Consider the following 21,390-nt stretch of genomic DNA (forward strand, 5'->3'; position numbering starts at 1 on the left):
AATATTCAGTCCTGGTTGAGACCCCCTCTTTTAGCTAATTCAGAATATTAAGGGACATTAGAATGCTAAGGGATATTCCTTGATATTCTTTTAAATCACATATTACCCAAATCCCAATATCACTTTGCCACATTACAGTGAAGAGGACAAAAAAAAAAGGGATGACTTTGGAGAAAATATTCACATATTTCACTCTCTTAACAACAGCAAAAAATAAGCAAACAAAACAACAGCAGCAACAACAAAAATATTTTCTATGTTCTTGAGGTAGAAAACTAAAAATTGTGAAAGAGAAAAATGGGAGAGAGAGAGAGAGAGAGAGAGAGAGAGAGAGAGAGAGAGAGAGAGAGAAAGAGAGAGAGAAAGACAGTTTGGTAATCCTTGGTGGAATTGGGGGTCATGTGGCAAAAAAGGCATTTCTCTGCTTGTGTATTGTTTGAAAGACTCTGGGAAGAAATCTGATCATCTGTGGAAGGTGAGATGGGGCAGATCAATGTTGTTAGTTAGATGGGAAATCCCTGGATATAGGGAATGGAATAGTAATAGGAGGTCTGATTTGTTTTGACAACAGACCTTTAATATTTATTCCAATAAGTTTCCCAATATTAGATAGTGGCCAAGTTATTCAGTCCTTTTATAGGACCTATAGAAACAAAACAAAACAAAAGACAAATCATAAATCAGGACTAAGATTCTGAGCTCTAGTGAGATGGGTGGATGGACAGGTGGTGTTAGGGAACTCCAGAAAAGAGCCCCTGAATTTGCTCATTGTTATAAAATTGTGCAGTGTGTTGGAATATATCCAAAAGTGTTATTAGCAAATAGAAACTAAATGAAATAAACTTATTTGGAAGTGTTTTGTTTAATTATAGTGACCAAATGCATATATATTAACATTGGAAACATGAAGAGGAAAGCCCAAATTTACACTTTTTTATTCCTTTATTATTACTTGGGTTACAAATGAATTCTTTGGGTTCCAGATTACTTGTCAGTGAATTGGTGGGTAATATATTTTTCACAGATCTTGAAGGATTAGAGAAATAATACACTTGAAGTTCTTAATGATTTCAAGTATATTTCTCCTATTTCCTTTGTTGTTAGTGATGTAATTTTTTTGGCAGCCCAAATTCTTTCAGATGGAGGGTATGCAAAAAAAATTATATGATGTAAATATACTAATGGCATAAACAAATTCTTTGGAAGGAGATGGAGACTAGGTTGTTCAAGTCTTAACACAGTAGATAGAGTGTTCTGCCTTTAATATACTTGCGTAATTTATTAAAGGAAGTTGAATAAATTTTTCTGATGCCTTTTTTTAGAGAGAAAGAGAGAGAGAGAGAGAGAGAGAGAGAGAGAGAGAGAGAGAGATTTTTTAATGTTTATATTTTAGTTATTGGCGGACACAACATCTTTGTTTGCATGTGGTGCTGAGGATGGAACCCGGGTCGCACACATGCCAGGCGAGAGCGCAACTGCTTGAACCACATCCCCAGCCCCTCTGATGGCTTTTTTTTTAATCTAAAAGAATGTCTTACTCTAGGTTGGGGTGGCAAATTAAAATGTTAGCAAGGCCCGTAAGTCCTGGGATGGGGTGGTGTTTGGCAAACTCTTCCAGGCACAGCCTCTACTTGTGTCCAGCAGACTGTTCATATGCTGGCTTGTGGGCTCAGTTATTCCTAGATTTGATTTCTCAAGAAAAAGGCAGATTCATATACATTTAAAGACTTCCAGTTTTTAAGTGTTGAAAACTAATTCCATTTTCTTTCAACATCATATGCTCCAAACCAAACATCTGAGTACATCTTCTGTGCTACTAGTTTGCGACCTTTGGATTTTGAAGGTCTCTCCTACTTCCAATGCTCTGAGTCCAAAAATAATCGTATCCATCTTGCATGAGATGCTCACCCTAACGTCAGAAATTCAGTTATACCCACTCCCTGCCTTTCAGATATGTCATAATTAATGTTACTTTGTAGGAAATTTTTATGGAAATAGGTTCTTATACCATAGTTAAAATTAATTATATTTCCTGTTATATTAAAGCACATAGGCTGAAATTTCTAGATGTTAATTTTATCTTTTTACATCTGGTGCCTGGTTTCAATTCCCTAGGATCTAACATTATTTTGTGACAAGTATTGAGAGGTAGAACTTTAATCAACTTTAACATTTATGAAGTTGAGTGCTTTTTAAAAGTCTTAGAGAAACACAATCTTTCATCCTACCTGTTTTGAACTGAATTGTCCTTCAGGTTCATCTGTGGAACTCAAACATCCAATGTATTTGGAGACAGGGCCTTGAATAAGGTAATTAAGGTTAAATAAGATTTTATGGGTAGTATCTAATCCAATAAGACTTGTTGTCTACATAAGAAGAGGAAGGAACAGTAGGAGTATGCTGTGCACAGAGGAAAGGTCGCATAGAGAAAAACAAGAGAATCAGGTGAAAACCAGTAAAAGAAGTCCTACCATAAACTAAGCTAGTCAGTTACTACCTTCACCTTGGACTTCCAGATGCTGTGAGAAAAATTAATTCCTGTTGTTTACATCACCCACTCTGTGGTATTTTGTTATGGCAGCTTGAGTAATATACCATCTGTATCTAGCCTGATTTCTTTGTTACCTGAGGTCTCTGAGCTTTTGGGTTCTTTAAAAATTCTAGTCATTCTTAGAGAAATCCTTCTTTTAGACTCTTCTTTCCATGTGACTTCCTAAGACAACATGGACATTACTGTATTTTCAAACAAACGCGTACCCGCTTTGGGAAATATATCAAACTGTCTTTGTGATGGCAGAATACAAAACATTTGGTAACTCACCCATAAAATGTGAGATAGAGGAAACCAATCCTTTTCCCAAGTTTTCTTACTTCTCCTCATTTGTTAGAGACTCTGGTGAGTTGCACAATGCCTACTTTCTTAAGGCTGGAGAGCCACTTGTGTGAATGTTCATCATTTTTTAAAACATCTTCAAAACTTAGAGTAGGTAGCTGGAGCTCTGAACCCCAGTAATGTTGTTCTGTGAATTAAGGAAACGAAATCATATGAGATTACATTGGTTTAATATAAGACAGGAACCTTAGAGAAGGGACTAGATCACTAGAGTTGATCTTTGATTGATCATGGAGATTACTAAATGCTAGTTTTACCAGAAACGCCTGTCACCAGGCCTTGCTTCCTGGGAGCCATGCCTTTCTATGATATGCCTCTTGCTACAACTGTGTCTGGCACATAATCAGTTTTCAGCATACTACATTTATTGAGGGAATGTTGTTTAACTATGTTCTTAGAAATTCCCTTCCAGGATACTGCTTAGAAGTGACCCTGAGACACTGTGAGTGTTAACAGCTAAGTTCTATTTCTTAACTCCAAATGGATGATAAAATCAGAATGGTGGACTAGAACACCATATGCTTTATTCTGTTAGGAGGGTAGGTACAGTCCTTTCTTTCTCTTATTTCACCTGATTAAAAGCTAAAAGACTGTCTCTGGGATCATGTTGTTCTTTGGAGTCAGTGAGAGTTGGTCACAGTGAAGGAAAGATGAAGGTGTGTTCCTGGAGGCATAGATGGCTTTGGAGGTGATATGCAGGATATAAAAGTCAAATGCCTTTCCTTAACCCTCTCCTTCCTGTTGATTAATTACTTATCAAAATGTTGATCTGAGAACACATAATGAAAAACAAATGTAAAAAGTATTTGATTTGCAAACTAGGCTTTGCCAAAGGAAATGGAGCACTGAGGAAATATAATTTTTCCAAGGGAAACAACTTATGTACTAACAACTGATTCAGGAAGGACCAAATGCTAGCTAATCCATATCATTTCTTCCTTTCTTGGGAAGGAAATTGCCTTAGAAAGGCAAACCTTCCTAACAAGTGATAGAATGAGAACATATGATCTCAATATTATCCTGGGCAGCACTCCCTTTTCTAACTAAGGAATATACCACATTATGGAAACCAACCCCAGAGCCCTCAGTTTCAGAATGGAGAATGGCTCAGTGCCACTTGTACTTGTGAATTATAGATCATTTTCTCTTTGGTGTCATCATGGCTGGCTCTTCAGAAATAGGAGTTATTTCAGGAATCAGTAGCTTCAGTAGTGAAAAGATATGGACAGCTATTGAGCTACTTCTTCTTCTTCTTCTACCAGCTAGCTGTATGAGGACATTTGCAGGAATGAGTAGGTGAGTTTATTCAGGAAGACCAAATTAAGTGATTAATGTATATATTGCCAATGTTTCTGGGTTGTTAATCATGAAAGCTTGCATAATGAACTAGAATTTTTAAGATCTGAATTCCAAACTAAGTTTACCTGGCAGATACATTAATTCAGATGCATTAATTCTCTTTAGTATTGAAGAGATTCTAAAGGCTCAAGTGACTTACTATATCATCTTAGCAAGTAAAATATTTACCTAGCTACTGTTTCGTAATTATTCACTTTAACTCTTTACTCTCTGTGGGACTAACCAAAATAGTAACCAAGTCATCTTGGCAAAGGAAAGCATGGGCCATGTTGCATTAGACAAGAGAAGGTTGGATGAGGCAATAGAAACCATGAGATATGAAGGTTTCAGGATAATTACCTTAATTTTTTTTGAGAGTAGGATGGCATCTCTTGAGCATATTAGCTACCCAATAATTACTTGTTCACTTATCTTTTCAATAAACCCAACATTTTACCATGTCACAATCAACTATGGATAGGCAGTAGGTTTTAAGGAGCTCACAGTCTATGGGAGAATCAGACATGGAAGCTAACAATTAAAACACAGTAAAACCAGTAGAGGTAAAGAAAGGAGTTCAGGGGAAAGGAAGAGGGAAAGAAAAGAGAGCCACTGAGGATTTAAATTGACCAGATTATATTGTTATGCTGTGTGTATATATGAGAATGTAAGAACAGATACCACCATTATAACGTACCAACAAAAATATATAAATAAAAAACACAATAGGATAGATACCATAGTTGATGAATGTTTAAGAGGTATCAGTTCTTCTGATCTTTATCTAAAACTCTCTCTATAATGCCAACTATTCTTTTACATGCATGACGTTACTCAGGTCTGTTCCTTCATGCCTCAAATATTTCTTCTTCTAAAGTCAAACAGCGTTGGCTTTATTTGAAAGAAACTCTGTTCAAAGGAGGAATCTACTTGGCTTTGTTTTGAATATTAAATTATGTGGCTGTTTGCTTTACCACTCCCATTTACTCATTGCATTTTAAGCCCTACATTGTAATACCTGATGTCAATCAAAAAGGTCTGCAAAAAGAAGATGATAAATGCCATGTGTATTACATATTGACTGCCTGCCTAGGAAGGTCATTTGGTTTCCAGCTAGGAGAAAAATTTCCTAGGGCAAATATCAGTGTTATGGGAGTAGATAACCAGTCAGCATCTTCCTTCTAAAGTTAATTTCTATACAGACTATATTCAGAAACTTAAAAGAAAATGTGAGAACATTTTACCTTAGTGAGTCTCAGAAGAAAATTAGGGATCCACATAGTACTAGAGCTGGATGAGTGTTAGAGAATCATTTGGCATTTTCATACTGGCTTTAGATTTCCCATCACCATTAGTTTCTATCATTGGGTAAAAATTTGCCTAAATTACCAATGAGAATTTTTCTAGTATTCTGGCACAGTGCTAATTTGTGCAAATACATGTTTTTCATTATTATGCAGCCTGTTGGATGGAATTAGCTACTGTCTTTATGTGTATCTATAATAAATTCATCATCTTTATCACCAAGGTTTTGTAACTTATTAAGGAAAATTTATTATAATTTTTAGAAAACACATTTTTTGCTAGTGTAAGTCAGCCTAGACACACTGGTATAGATTATAGTGATGTTCATTAGAACTTTCTGAATTCATGGGAATATTTGATTATCTGCACCATCCAGTGCCATAGCTATTAGCAACTAATGGCTGTTTAGACTTAATATCCAGCTAATGGAATTGAAAAACTAATTTTTTACCTTGTTAAATTTTAATTAAATTTAAATTGACACATATGACTGGTAACATATAGGCAAGGGCAGAACTTGGATGTCCTGATATGGGTTTTATTCATTGTTCTTCTTCTTACTGGCAAGATTTTTTGGATTCTTCTCTGAGTTTCAGTTTTTTTATTTGTAAATCAGGGACAATTATATTTATCTTGTAGGTCTTTTTGTGACCATGCAATGAGATTATGCAAGGCGTTTAACATAGTACCTGGCACAGAGTAGACCCATAATAACAATAAAAATATTTACTATTTGCTGAATACTTTCTAAGAGTAATCCCAGTGCTACAATTTTTAAAAACTTTTTTTTAGCTCCACAAAAAATACATGGGGTGGATGCTTTCATAATTTCCATGCTACAACGAAAGAACTAGATTCTAAGGCACATAGCTAATGATTTGCAGAACTGGTCAAATCCAGGTGACAGGTCCCCAGGTCTGTAATTTCAAAAATTGTACATAAACACTTGATACCTTGAAGTGCTGTCATCATAGGCATTTTTGAATCCTATGTCTAAATGTACATAGCTTGTCCTACCTTTATAAAGGAAGTTTACTAGGTAATACAGAAAGTAGTGCAAGTTAAATGAGGAACACTTTGTCTGAACTTGTTTGAGCATGGGCATTTAATGTTAAATGTTGGCTCCCTGTCAGAATTTTAAATGCAGAGAAAACATTAGGAATAGGGCTCACTGCACATTCCTGCAACAACATCACTATTTACCTTTTGTGAAATGAGCCAAAGCTTTGCACATTTAAAAATCAGCTAAATTTAGCTTCTTTAATTCATGCCTATGTATTTCACTGATCCATTCCTTTTTGGTTTTATTTAAGGCCAGTATCACCTTTCAGAGAGTTTCAGTGACTGTGTGATAGTAAGATATAATAAACAGAAATTTAAAAGTTTTTTCACAAGATCTAATTGTTTTTAAAACTTTTGTGTTTGTGTTATGACTTATTTGTATATTTTAGAAAACTCTGTTTAAGGAACTTACTATATATATTTATAGCATGTTTTCTTCTTAAGAATATACTTTTTATAACACCTTTGCAAGAATTTTTATTTACATATGAGTTGTTTTTTTTCCATTATAAAATAATGCCTACACACAAAACACCACTATTTTTAATTTTAGCAATATGGAAAGATTTAGATTCTTGTAATAAATGTTACTCTTTAGATATGTAAAATTAAGCATATTCACATATCAGAGACTCTGGAAAGAAACAAGCCTGTCAATACAGCTTTCAGAATGTTAATGTCAAGAACACAGTTGCAATAGTTATTAAGTTCTGTAGAACTTCTAATGTTTTTAACCATAGCTCTCATTTTGGAATGCCATTGCAGGAGCTTTTCAGAAATCCAAAACCAAGGGACACAGCCCATCAAAGAACCTATTACTGAATATGAACCACTCAAACACTGTGTTATACTAAATGTGACTTTTAGAGATAGTCCTGTAATTAGCCAGTTTCCAAATATATCATGCTCTCTTGAATATAAAATGCCAATTTTCAGAGAGAAGCAGTAGTATTCTATTTCATTAACTCTAGCAGGAAAATAATTCTGTGATATCTGCACACAATATTAAAACTTTAACCTTGAAAGAGTAATTTAAGAACATTTTCCTATTTCCTACCAACTGCAAAACCTAACTATCAGGGGAGCCAAAAGAAAATATATCTGACCAGAGTAAATCATTTGCCAAGAGAATACATTAAAAACAAATTTAAGTTTCACACTTGGGTATGAATACATGAACTGAATGGAAAATGATGGCATATTTAAGATATGAACCACACTTCCTAATTTAACTTATGGTCTTACTAATAAATGCTTCCTTGAACATGTGCTTCACACATCATAAAATTTATGAACAGGCTACATACTGGCTTTCAAGGAACAATTTGTACAGGTTTCCTTCTGAAGTTTAAGCACCACATTCCAGGGGCCTGAGTTATGTTTCAAAAAGGAAAAGACACAAAGAAGTTATTTAGCTAAAAATTTATGAGCACAGCATATTGGTTTGCAATGTGTTATTTCAGGAGTTTAGGACCTTCAGTCTACCTGCACTGAATTCAGCTTCTGGCTCTGAAATGGCATCAAGAGCATCAGTCAATCTTGCACTGTCTTTTCTAGGAATACTTTGGAAGGGCCCTACCAAAACTAAAGTCTGACTGCTATTAGAGAAAAGGCACCTGAAAGGAAGAAAATAGGGCTCTGATTCTCTTTTCCAGCACTGTTTGAGAGATTGCTTTCTTTTGGATATTTTTTCACCTTGTGTTCAGGGAATTCTATCTGTCTTTCAAGATTCTGCTTACTTGTGGTCTCTTAAGAGGTATTCCTGAGAGGAGGATTCAAAGATGAATAATTTATTAAAGAGTTAGCCCTGGAAGCACTAATAAGTTATGGGGATGCAAGAGAATAGAAAGCCTGTGGAAAGAGTTTCAGTGAGTGGGTTATGGCTTTTGGCAATGAGTTCAGCACTGTGGGACCTTATAGAGTGACTGTAGAATTATACTCTAGGGGTGTCCCAGCTAAGGTGCAAAGAGATGCAGAGGCCCAAACACCCACTCTACACTCTTGGGTCTTTCTGGTCTTCCCTATGTGCAAGCAGAGCATTCTCCCCCATACAGGGAAGGCACGTGGCAGTTTTGCAGTTGGAAGGTGCTGGCTTGTGTAGGATGAGTGCTGAGGGGCACCAACAACCTCTGCAATGCCCTGCTTCTGGAAATCTCCTGAATCTGCTAAAGGTGGGTAAGATGCCTGTATCCTCTGGCCTCCCAGCCCTGGTACATATCTCAGTCCCAGTGATTACCTCATGATGTTTAAATTATACTGAATACATATTTATCAAATGCCCTGTTGGGGCAAGAGATCAAATGCACACACACACACACACGCACACACACACATGCACATACACACACAAAGTAGATGTGATAGCTGCCTTTGTAAGGGGAAAAGGATGTATAAACAAAGAAGCAGATAGAAAAAGATAAAGAATAAAAAATTTGGCAAGTGTTATGAGTGCAACCAGTGGGGTCAATGAAAATTTAAAAAAAAAACAATTTTGGGGTTGAGGTGGGGAACTTATTTACATATGTTAGTCAAGAAAAGCTAAGATGAAGAGCAATTATTTAAACCAAATGCCTAGGAGTAAAAGAAACCTTCATACAATGGAAAGGGAGAAGAATGTGCAAGCAGGAGAGACAGAGAGAGATGGAGTATCTCTTAGCTTTCTACAGAAACTTAGAGTCACTGAAACTAGGGCAGAGATTTTCACTTCCTTTTTAATTTCTAACAAAATTAAAAAAAAAACCACCCTAGGTTTTCATTGTTATATTATGACTTTTTTTTCAGTGCTACCAGTATATAATTGGTAAAAGGCTTCATTGGGATGTGAGTAGACCTTGTAAAATGAATAGGTGAACTTTGCCCAGAGAGAAAAAGTAGAACAAGTAATCCAGGAAGCAGGTAGAACTGAAATTAAAGTCCACACACTTGTGGAGGGGGTGCTAGATTGTAGAATGACTTAAAAGCTCAAGTGACAGCTGAATTTTATTCTTCAAGCAATGAGAGACCAAAGTAAAGAGGGGGAGGGAGGATGATCTAGTGCATCAGGGACATTACTCTTCAGAGTTGTACAAGCCTACTGTGGATAGCCTAGCTAACTCAGGAATCCAGGCATGAAATGATAAATAAAGGTTCCAACTAAGTTGTCATAAGATACAGCTTGTGCAATATTTGCCTCTATAACCTGTTAAATATCATTCTTCTCAGTGCCAACAGTGTTCATGGAAACTTTAAAGCCACCTGGAGGAAAGAATTTCAATGATAAGACTCTGCATTCAAAAAAGAATAATATACTGTCTAGAGCATCAAGAAACCTCTCAGGGCTACTCTCTGTGGTCATTTATATCCATGTCAGGGGAGTCCTGTGAAAACTGAGTAACTACTTACCCTGCAGCATTGCCCTTCACTTAGCATTGTATTAATCAAGAAAGTGGCTGCATACTATCAAGCAGATAAAGATTTTGGAGCTTAGAAATGTTGAATGAGTTGCTTAAAGTCACTGATCCATCAAGGCCTAGGACTCACAGTACTTTAACCTCAGTGCTCTAGTGCCCTTTTGATTAATAGCAAAGTTATGCATTGATACAAACATAGAATTTCAAGATAAAAAAAATTAGTAAAGTTAGAGAACTCACTGATCAGAGTAGAACTTTTTCTAATTTGCTCAACTAAAACTTAGGCAAATCCACAGAATAAAATGGGAAAATTAAAAAAAAAATCTGTCTCTTTTTTTCCAAAAAAGATAGCCCATAGCTATTCCATGGACATATTTGAAAGTCTGGGTTTGAAATTTAAAAGAAGAAATTTAAATCTGATAAAGATACCTACTACTTCAATAGTTCATAGTCTGTCATCTTGAAGAAGCAAAGTAAAACCAGAAGTAAGAAGAAATAATTTTTAATTAGTTGTTATCTATCTATCTATTCATTTATTTATTTGGTTACTGAATTTCCTGATATGAAGGCTCTAGCAAAAATGTCAGGCTAAATTTATCCCTTATCTGTAGGTTTGGGAAATGTAAAGTTAACATACAACTTTACTTTTTGAAATTGTCACCCTTAGGAATAAATTCCTAAATTCGTAATTCTAAATTTTCAGTCCAAATGCCAATGTTATAAAACTCATTCCAGGGATATAGAAAAAAGTAAGCTAAGCTTGTAAGAAAGATACCACTAATCTAGAAATTGTGGGCACAACCTCTAGATTATTATTATAATAATGTAGAACACTCCAGGCTCTGTCTTCCCTGTTGGGCTGACAGAACAAGGGCAATCCAGTCTCTTAGAAGGACATTGGATCCTTTAGATATTTTATCTGAGTTTACCAAGTACAATGAGGAAATTAAGTAGGAATACTAAATAATATTTAATTTAGAAAAAAAATAGGACACATTAAAAGACATCAACAAGGAACAGAGTAATCTCACAGATAATTGGGGTAGGTATATTCTATCAAAACCCCATAGTCAAGAGGCCTTTTGTACATATAACAGGTTCAACAGAATGGAGACTCAGCTCATGAGCCAAAGAGACCTCAGAAAAGGTTTTTTTATTAGGTCTCTTTTTTGGGGGGAGGTAAGCATATTTGGGAGATGATCCTGTGGCTCAATTGCAGCTGTTTGACAAGGTTGTTCAGAAGCCATTGTGACCTGGCAACTCAGAGACCCTGGAACATGTTAAAGCTGCCTGAGAAATGAAAAACAAAATCTTCCATCTCTGTTTATAATCCCCAAGGACAGTAATTGGTGAAATAAATACCCTCACTCCACTCGCTCCATCACAGACTCCCAAGAATGGATGGGTCAAGGCTCAGAGATGGGATAAAATAACACATGGGCTTAGACATTTTTATTGTGTGTGTTGGTTTTCAACTAAATACATATACACATGATTTTTGCTTTCTGACAAGGTTCTGTAAAAATGGCTTCTGAACCTAACCATCCCTGTTTTTTACACTATAATAACAATCTTCATCTTCAAGTAAACACAGAATTGTCTTTGAGAAAGGAAAACTCTGTGTTTTTCCTTGCTGTGGGCAAGTCAAATAGATTTTAGAGGGCCGTGACAGTTACTTGAGAGTTTTCACTTCTGTGGCTTGTTCTTTTGAAACAAAGGAAGGATTATAGCTATAGACTGAGGGGTTTTCATTGGATTAAGTAGATGGCCAAGGCTGGCTCTGCTATAAGAAAGGCATACAGAATTGAGAGAAAAGGTTCTCTTTTGACTGTGTAAAGGGCTTAGTCCTGGAGTCCTGAGAAATTTGAGCTTATAGTCTCAAATTGAAAAAAAAAATATTTTCTTTAAATGTAACTTTTAAAATTCATTTTTCCATAACAAATATTAAAATCAGAGTCTGATATATTTTAGTACCAATTCAAAGAGATGATTAAAATCAAAGAGAAAAGCACACTTTCATTTATTTTGACACTGAGTATTAATAGAAGAATAAGTATTTGCAGATCAGTCATTTTATCTACCTCATATAGTAATTTTTTTTTCATTTTAGTTCTGTCAATCTTGCTTACCAGTCACAAAAATGAGTGTATAATTACATTGGAATTTTGCATAGAATTTAAAACAATTGCATAATACAATTTTGGTTTTAGTATTCTATTAAAGTCCTCAATTTTCATCCATGTATTTGGAAATATTCATAGGCTAGGCTTTATCAGTCAACTTTTTACTTGATAGAGATAAGAGAATGGGGCCACCAACTTCCCACCCTATATGTTAATATATGTTTCTTTGAATACAAATTCTTCCCCAACCTTTCTTCCCTTTAAGTCATCATTGTCTCTGATGGTACCATTCCTAGGCCATGCAATGGGTCCCTGTTCCCTGTCTTCCCACATACAGTCCATGCAACACACAGTTGGGACTACAATGCAAATTTGATCCTTTCACTCTCTTCATAAGAAAAATGCAAACCCAGGGACAAAGACACACACTGCAGGAGGGGAGACTGCAACAAAAGCAAAGCAAAGCATTTTAGCCATTCACAGACTTGTAGGCATTTGAGAAATAATATTCATTTAATTAAAATCAACTGACACAACTCCAAAAATGTAAAATTCAGCCAAAAAAATTAAGGTGATGTTAAACCTGTAAAGCTCTTCAGCTCATTTCTATGACCTCATAGGATGAGAATCTGTAGGGTGCTCATGTAATGGGATATCTGGACTCTATGTTAGGAAGAATCTTTCTTTTCTGTGGGTGGAGGGCCAAGCAGGGCACTTGAGCCCCTTCCTAGTTTGGACGATTCCCTCTCCTGGGTTGCCTACCAGCTTTAACTTCACCAAGAGTTATAACAGTTTCCCCAAATCATCCTTCTATTTAACACTTCAAAGATCTTCTACATGTTTTCTTTTTTCCCTCTGTAGAGAATTTCCTTACTTTCTGTCTTTGCCTAAAAAAAATGATGAATTCTTCAGAAGCTGGCTCAAGCATCATTACCTCATCTCCTCAAATTCCTTCTTCTGGGTTACCATTTACCTTCACTTCATGCTTCAATATACTTAATGTACTCTGCTTACTTGTTTTCATGACTTTGTTCTGTACTAGACATGATAAGTACTAAAGGATGGACATGAATGCTTTTTCTATTTTGGTATTTTCTTGCAGATTCCCCAGCACAAAATTGGTACACCACTAAATGGAAATTCAGGAAAAATTATTATTATCCACATCTTCTTTATAGCTGTGACTGTTCCATGTTAGTATGTCCCATGACTGTCCCACAATCCATCCCACAGCTGATTATCATTTGTCTTTTTAATTTTGTATTCAACAGCTCATTCCAGGGGAAGATCAAGGCCAGTGCTCTGCATCTTGACTCCAGATCTTAAAAATCCTGTAGCCCTCACTCTTAGGAAAAGCATAGGAGGAGACATTGCTATTGCAATTCAAAACAAAATCCTTCCACAAATGTAACTCAATTTTAGGTGCCCTGGAGTACTGGTGTTTGAAAATATGCAATGGCAATGAAATAGAGAATCAAATTCTGTAGGCAAAAAGCCATAGAACCAATATCCCCAAAATGAACCATTAGTGTCTTCTTTTATCACCAACTGCACATCTTGGGAACATATTTTAAAAATCTGATCTTGTTTTAAAGTATTTTCCAGTGTCTACATTACAGCCAGTTCTTCTTATATTATTTGTTATTGCAGCCTGTCATTGTGATCAGTTTTTTCCACTACTTAACTGAATGTAGTATCATTTCTACTTTTCTACTGCTTGATAGTACTGAGAAATGTAAACTGTAAAACTCCAATCAAGAAATGTTAATAGGGGGTGACCATATCCTTTTACAGTGCTTAAAACTTAAGCTGTAATAATAAAATGTTGGCTTTTATTTCCTGAAATAATCTGATGAAGAACTTGTAGGAAATGAAAGTAAAATCCAACTGGATTACTGGATACTCCTTGAAGAATCTAGTAATGTGCTCATTGGAAGAAATACTCATGTGTATTCAACCAGCTAGCAGGATTGAAGAGAGGGAAGAATGGATTCCTGGTGGTTTAGACACAAACACTAGAACAAAACCTTGTCAGCTACATAATGGTCAGACTAAGCAAGTAGAGAAAATTAATCCTTGACAAGATTGGTCTATGCTTAAAGACAAAGAGGACACTATCATATCCTAGTAATGACAACCACAGGAAAAGTTAAAGCTATCTGGTGCAGTGATTAATTAGTGACATGCACAGTAAAGTATTCTAAATCTAGCACTCAAAACCATGGATAATTACCACATTTTTGAGAATTTGAAAGAGTAAGGTGAAATCTCTTTTTAGTGTTTGACTCAAGAGTTCCCACAGAGGTGTTACAGAATTCTACAAGGTTGCTGAAAGGGGTAGACTTTCAATATGTCTAGTTAATAGTAGCAGAAAAAGTTTAAGGGAACATGTCACATTAGTGTGTTTGTATTAGTCAAGGTTCTAGCAAATACACAAAAATCACCCTGTTCGCGAAAGTTAGCCTTTTACCCATGTGTAACAAATATTCAAGATGCAGAGTATGTCTTGCACTCCTCCCACCCTCAGGAATGCTTCTGCATTAGCTCTATTATTCTGTATCTCCTACAATTATACTTTAAAATTATCTTTCTCTTTGTTTTAGGTATTTCATTTTATTTTGTCTATTAGCTCAAAAATAAGTCCTCTTTTTTCTACAGAATCCATCCTCTGCAGCTTTTCTGAATATTTTTTTTTTCTGGCAACAGATTCTCCTTGAGACACATATACACTATCTCCAGACAAACGTGCTGGTGTGCAAGTGAACACATATACTTTCGGTCACACTCAACTCACACTCGTACTTAATGTTGTGTTTACCATTCTATGGGTGCATTGATCACATAATTCCATCTGTGGACACCAAGTTAGGAATTCTTGCTTGGCTTGTTTGTGTTGTTCTGGTACTAAGACAAAGTTATTAAGTAGAAGTCTGCCTCTGGTTCATCTTGCTCCTTTTCAGGGAACACTTACAAAGTGCCAGTGAGATGCGAGATTTAACTTTAGAGTATAAAGACACAGTCTGCTGCGATTCTTTTGTTCCACCTAATTTCAATGTCTTAGAACTCCTCTGTACTTCTTTTCATTTTGACCCAAATGATCTTTAGTGGTAACATTTTAAACATTTTATATAAGTGGCAATATTATTTTTTAAAAATCACAGGGTTTGAATTTATTGCTGAGCAAATTCCTTACCATAAAATCCTTACAAAGTAATGATCAAGAGATAGAAATACAGATCATATCTGCATATTTATGTATTAAAATATCATAGTGCATCTCATAACTATGTACCATAAAATTACTAACTACCCTGATTTGAAATTTATGCATCAAATTATCAAAGAGTACCCCCTCCAATTAGTAGAGTTAAAATAATTCTTTTAAAAAGACCCTTACTGTTAGTAATGGTTTTTAGTGGCTTTGAAGACTGTAGCAGGGTTACCTGGCAAAAACAATTCTTCTTGAAGTTTTGCTCTGGCCTTCCGGGAAAAACATCTTTTCTTCAGCCAATCAGCTTCAAATTCACTGCAATGCTCATTCGGCCATGTGATATTCACCTTGTAATAGAAAGAAAATATCACCTAAGTTTACATTATACTTCCAAATAATTGTGTCCTCTCTGATTGCATCATTTCTCAATGCTATTTAAGGTATTCAGGGAATGTAGTTATCAGTTGCAAGTGAATGCAATACATCTGAGGATGAGTCCACCAAAATAGTTGTGCAAGAAGTAGAATTTGGCTTGACCCAAAGTCCTTTTTCTACAGTCTCTAAACTTGTGATCCCCAAATATTCTGTGAAGATTGAAGTTAGATAGAAATTATGATTCCCGGCAAGGGTATTAGAAAGAGTAATGATAATGAGACAGAAATAATATTACTAATAAAAGTGAGAACACCTGGTCCTCAGGTTGAGACAAAGATAAAAGAATGGAAAAAGGATGCCCTTTCTGCTTAAATCTTCCCTTCTGATAAGAATTCTGATAAATTTGGTTATGTCTCATTTTGTTTTAAGAGCTATTCTTTCAGGGAAAAATTTTATACAACTACTAACTAATAAAAAATACAATGATAAATTTAAAAAAAATCATCAGTACTATTTTTTTTGAGTGTCCACTGTATGTTGAGCAGTATGTTAAACTATTCTTTTTTTAGCCATTTTATCTCATTGAGTCCTGACAGCATTACTACGAACAAATTTTATTAGAATCCCTAGTTTACAAATGAATAAACTGAGGCTCAGAACCACTGACATAGTTGTGTCTTCAATGCCATTCATGGAAAGAATAATGAGCAAAAATGCAGATTTTATTAAAAATGGTAGAAGTAATCATAATAGCTTATACTTTCATTTACTGAGTATGATTAATTTGCATTGAGCACTACAATTAACATGATTCTATAGTTGGAATATACATTTAAACATAAAAACAAGTTATTTGACTTATTTTAGACTAGCCCCTTTATTTATTTGGAAGAGAAGGAAATGATTCTTTACAGTTATTACCTTTTTGTCAAACTCCAGGTCTTTAATACCAATGTTGACATCAAGGGTTTCCAGGAGAAGTTTCCATGCTTTTGCAGAATCCAGGTAGCAATGGGAACACTGGCAGTTGTCTTGCAGCCATACAACTGGGTAGAGAGACTCTGTCCCATCATTCCAGAGGATTTGCATCAATTAATTCCCATCTACTGCTTCTGCCTTTTGGATGGCACAATTCATGTTTCTGGCGTTTGAGGGTAAATCCTGTTAGTGAGCTGCTGTTAAACCAGAGTTAAAAGGAATAGTCAGATGGAGTGGATCTAAACTTGACCTCTGTGAATGTGCACAGTTCAAGTGGACTCTGGCCTCTGCTAGTCACCTAGCTGCATGAGATTTGACTTACCAATTCTGGGGACTTTGTTCTGATGGAGCATTTCAGATGCTATAAACAGAAACACAGTGGCTAAAAGTAAATAAGATAAAAAGAATTCCTTGTTTTTCTCACAGAAATTTAAGATAATAAATTCAGAACCAATGACATACATACTTTTATGTTTGAAAAAGGCTGTGAAATTTGTTTTTAAGAGAAAAAATGCTCCACAAATTGGTAGTATAACAATCGTGCCTTTGCTATTTTAACTGACGCTCAATTGTATAAGGCCTTTGAAAAAAGATATTTTCATAATACTTCACTAGGAAACTTATTTTAATGAAGGGAATATTAATGTAATTTAATTTAAGGCATACTATAAGTTAGAACATAATGTTATCTCTGCTCTCCCTCTCTCTCTCTCTCTCTCTCTCTCTCTCTCTCTCTCTCTCTCTATATATATATATATATATATATATATATATATATATATATATATATATATATATATATTTGGTACCATGAATTGGAACCCAGAGGCACTCAACCACTGAGCCACATACCCTGCCCATTTTATTTTTCTATTTTGAGACACAATATTTGCTAAGTTGCTGAGGCTGGCTTTGAACTTGTGATTCTCGCCTTGGTCTCCTGAGCTGCATGTCCACCCCACATGGTTTATTATTTACTCTTTTTCTCATGTAGTACATTGGCTCAATGAAATATTTTCAACAACTTTAAGGTATGCAAGGAATTTGTTTGTTTGTTTTTCTCTGAAACTTTCAGCTTTGGTATAAATCAATAGTGTGCTTTGATATTTTGGTTAGCTTATTCTGAACATTTATGGATTATTTTTATGTACCTTCATCTTAACTGAGAATACATGACTTTTTAAAAATTAAGACATCCGCTAAATTTGTAGATATGCATATCTATGGGAAAGAAAATCTAGTGCAAGTGAGCCACTGTAGTGTTATAGACTTAGCACCTCAGTGTTGATCCTGATTCCATTAATGACTTTATACTTAATATCAAAAAACATGACAGTGCCCTAAATTTCACTTTCTTCATTTTTATTTTCCAGAACTCATAAATAAGGATTAGAGTTTATATTGAAAAAATATAATTTACATGAAAGACAAACGTCTCAATCTCCCAGGTAATTATCAGTTAGTCATTAATAGAAGGTGATGTGAATAATAAAAATGAAAACTCCATTGCCTTTGAGATACATGTGTTTCTCTCTCTCTCTCTCTCTCTCTCTCTCTCTCTCTCTCTCTCACACACACACACACATACACATGATGGAGATTTGTAAAATTCCTTCCATTTACAGCAATTAGGTTGTTCAACACCAATAAGATAAAACTGATCCTTGTTTTTCATGAACTTCTGGCAAAGATTTTATATAACATTAAAAATAACTTTAAAAACACACAATATTAAAATAAAGCAACTTTAGTTGACTGCTACACATGTTCCTTCCACATCATTAGCTCTAATGTTTTAGTCAGGTAATGGAAGAACGTCAAGACAAGGAAGATTGTTTTCTTTATTTAACTCACTACAGCTATAATACAATTCACTGGGTCTTGGGTATATTTCTACATGGGAATTCCTGTTTGTTTGTTTTTTTAATTTGTATAATGACATGACAGAACTACTACTTAAAATCATTAAAATTATAATTTAGTTAAACTCTGAAAATTTAGTTCATGAGTTTAAGTAAGGGGTTTTAGGCAAGTCCTAAAATTAATTTCTCTGTGAAATGGGTAGGCAATTTGTTTTTTTTCTGATAAGAAGAGGGGCAGTTTGGAATATTTTCTCACATATACAGTTTCAAAGAACAGTGATGATTTCAATAGAAATTCTGGGATAATATAATCAAATCCTTAAATAACATGTCATAGATAAGGAAAAAAATAGAAACACAAGATTTCTGTTTTTTAAAATATATGTAAGGAGTTGCTAAATACTATTTGTAAAAGGAAAGATAGTACCTTTTTTTTTAATTTGCAGGGTACATACAGTTTCTGTTGCATGTTCTTATTTTTTTAAACCCTATAAGAATGTAATAAATATTGTGAGCTCACGGAGTGCACAAAAGCAGCCTGTAGACCACATCTGGCCCATATATTGTAGTTTCCCTGTCCTTGATCAAATTATTCAATTCATGTTTTCAGCATAGTGGGATATAACCATGCCTGGATGCATGTTTTCTCTTTTTCCTCCTCATATATAAAATTAAACTTACCATTAAATACACAATAAATATCTCCTTTGTGACACTGCACTAGAGGGTACAAATTTGAGCATGAAGTTCTAATGATAAGGGACATTGAGATGGTTATGAAAGTAAACAAAAAATAATACTGGAGGAAAATGGTGTTGATACCTGAGAAGCTCCAGGACACCCCAGTATAGAAGATGACTACTTGAGTAATTCTTAAAGTTATAGAAGCATAAGAGGGTAAATAGCTATATTTCCAGTTTTTTCTCTAGCTAAGATGTATATGTATGATGTAATTTTGGCCAAATTGATGAAATATGTTTGGAAGTTTCTGGGCAGGAAAACATTTTAAAAAAAGGTAGACTTGGCTTCCACATGCTATTTTCCCCTACTTACTTCCATTCCTTTCTTTCTGGATATGAATGTGGAAATGGTACTGGGAACAGGGCTGTCATTTTGCTATCAAGAGGCATCAAAAAAATATACAAATCTACAAAGAAGTCAGGGTTATCCATGTTTCTGTGAAATCACATTACTAGGAATAGATGGTCACATCTAGATCTCTTTTAACATGAGAAAAACAAATTCATTACTCATTTAAATCTAATTTTGCCAGCTCTGTATCAAAAGAGCAATAACTGCAATCTATTAAAGATAACAAGAAATACAACACAGAAGGCAATTGTTCATATGGACACCGAGCAGTGGATATCTTTGCTACACCTGTATGTATACCAAGTTTTCTTTTTTATTTCAAGGTTTTCCAGTTTTGCAAGTTTTTCAAGCAGACAGGGAAAATTCAGGTTTCACAACAAATAATTATTAACATAGATGATGGCAAGCCCACAGACAAAATAGAAAGAACTAAAAAAGTTATATGCATGTATGCTAGTTTGTGTGTCTCATATCCTTTTGGTCTTTAACCTAATCTATTTAAGTTGTTGGATTATTCATTTACTAAAATTAGTTGATAAAAACCAAAGGCTAAAGATACCTAAAAGTAACAATGCACATAAAACAAACACATATGGCTTGAAAGTTTATTATCTTTATGATAATCTTATTTGTAAGAAAATACTTCAAAAAATACATCTCACTTATTGGTTCTAACACAGTGTTTGTAAACAACATAAGATGCATTCATCCCATAATAATAGTGCTTCTGTTATTGAAACTGTTTTAATGTGCCCTCTTCATCTTCTTTCTTATCTAAGATAAATAAGTACAGCTTTTCTTTTTTTCAAGAGATGTGACATTTAGATTCTACACTTTCCAGAAAGCTCTCTCGTAGTTACCTTCCAGTTTACAAATTTTGTTTAAAATATGATGTTCCAAATTTTAAAGGATACCATTAATAATTTGTAGAATGCAATATTTATGGAATGGAAAGAATGTAATATTTTCATTATAAAGACCAAAAAATTAGTATTCTGTTTGAAGGAAAAGTAAAAACAAAACAAAACAAAAAAATCAACAGGTATTTATTTATTTTTTCTAAACTTGATAGTTTGGCAGAATAGTGGTAACTGCTTATGGCATCGTATGAAAGAGAAATTGACTTGGTGGTCAAACAAAAATATTTGTTTAAAGACTTACCCACGTGGAACTAGTTGTCAGGGATACCCCAGTGAAACCCTGCAAGAGGCTGGCCCTCATGGATCCCTTCAGGTACTTAATCAGTAATCATACACTCAAACTTATCCCAGTCTTGTGAAACCATTTTCCAGGCCCACCTGGCTAGTCACCCAAGGACAGCCAGCCAGAAGACTTCAGCAGCAAGGCGACCTGTCCAGTGGCTTAGTTGTCCCACCTAGACTCTCTGAATGGACCTGTTAGCAAAGGACTTCTCTTGCTAAATCCAGTCTTCAAAAACTGGAAGAGGTACTGACTTAATACATGGACACAAAAACAAGGGCACAAGGATTCTGAATAATAAAGACAATATGACCCAGAACAACAACAACAAAAAAAGCACCAGGTATTGACTCTAAAGAAATTGAAATTCATGAACTTCCTGAAAAAGAATTCAAATTAATCCAGTTAGTTCAAATTAGGCAGCTTTGAGAGAATACATAGAGATAATTAAATTGTATCAGGAAAATGTGTACAAAATTAGACATCTGATGAAGGCATGTGAAGCATAAAAAAGAAGCAAACGAATTCTGAAGATGAAGAGCAATGACTGAACGAAAGACTT

At 34.9% G+C, this 21,390-nt stretch overlaps 1 pseudogene; it reads right to left on the reverse strand.

Annotated features, from left to right (window-relative positions):
- Positions 1-16,833, reverse strand: part of LOC143389127 (gamma-butyrobetaine dioxygenase-like) — a 44,550-nt pseudogene extending 27,717 nt beyond the window's left edge.
- Positions 16,834-21,390: the final 4,557 nt, after the last annotated feature.

This window comes from Callospermophilus lateralis, unplaced genomic scaffold, assembly GCF_048772815.1.
Source record: "Callospermophilus lateralis isolate mCalLat2 unplaced genomic scaffold, mCalLat2.hap1 Scaffold_45, whole genome shotgun sequence".
In the NCBI taxonomy this organism is placed as follows: domain Eukaryota; kingdom Metazoa; phylum Chordata; class Mammalia; order Rodentia; family Sciuridae; genus Callospermophilus; species Callospermophilus lateralis.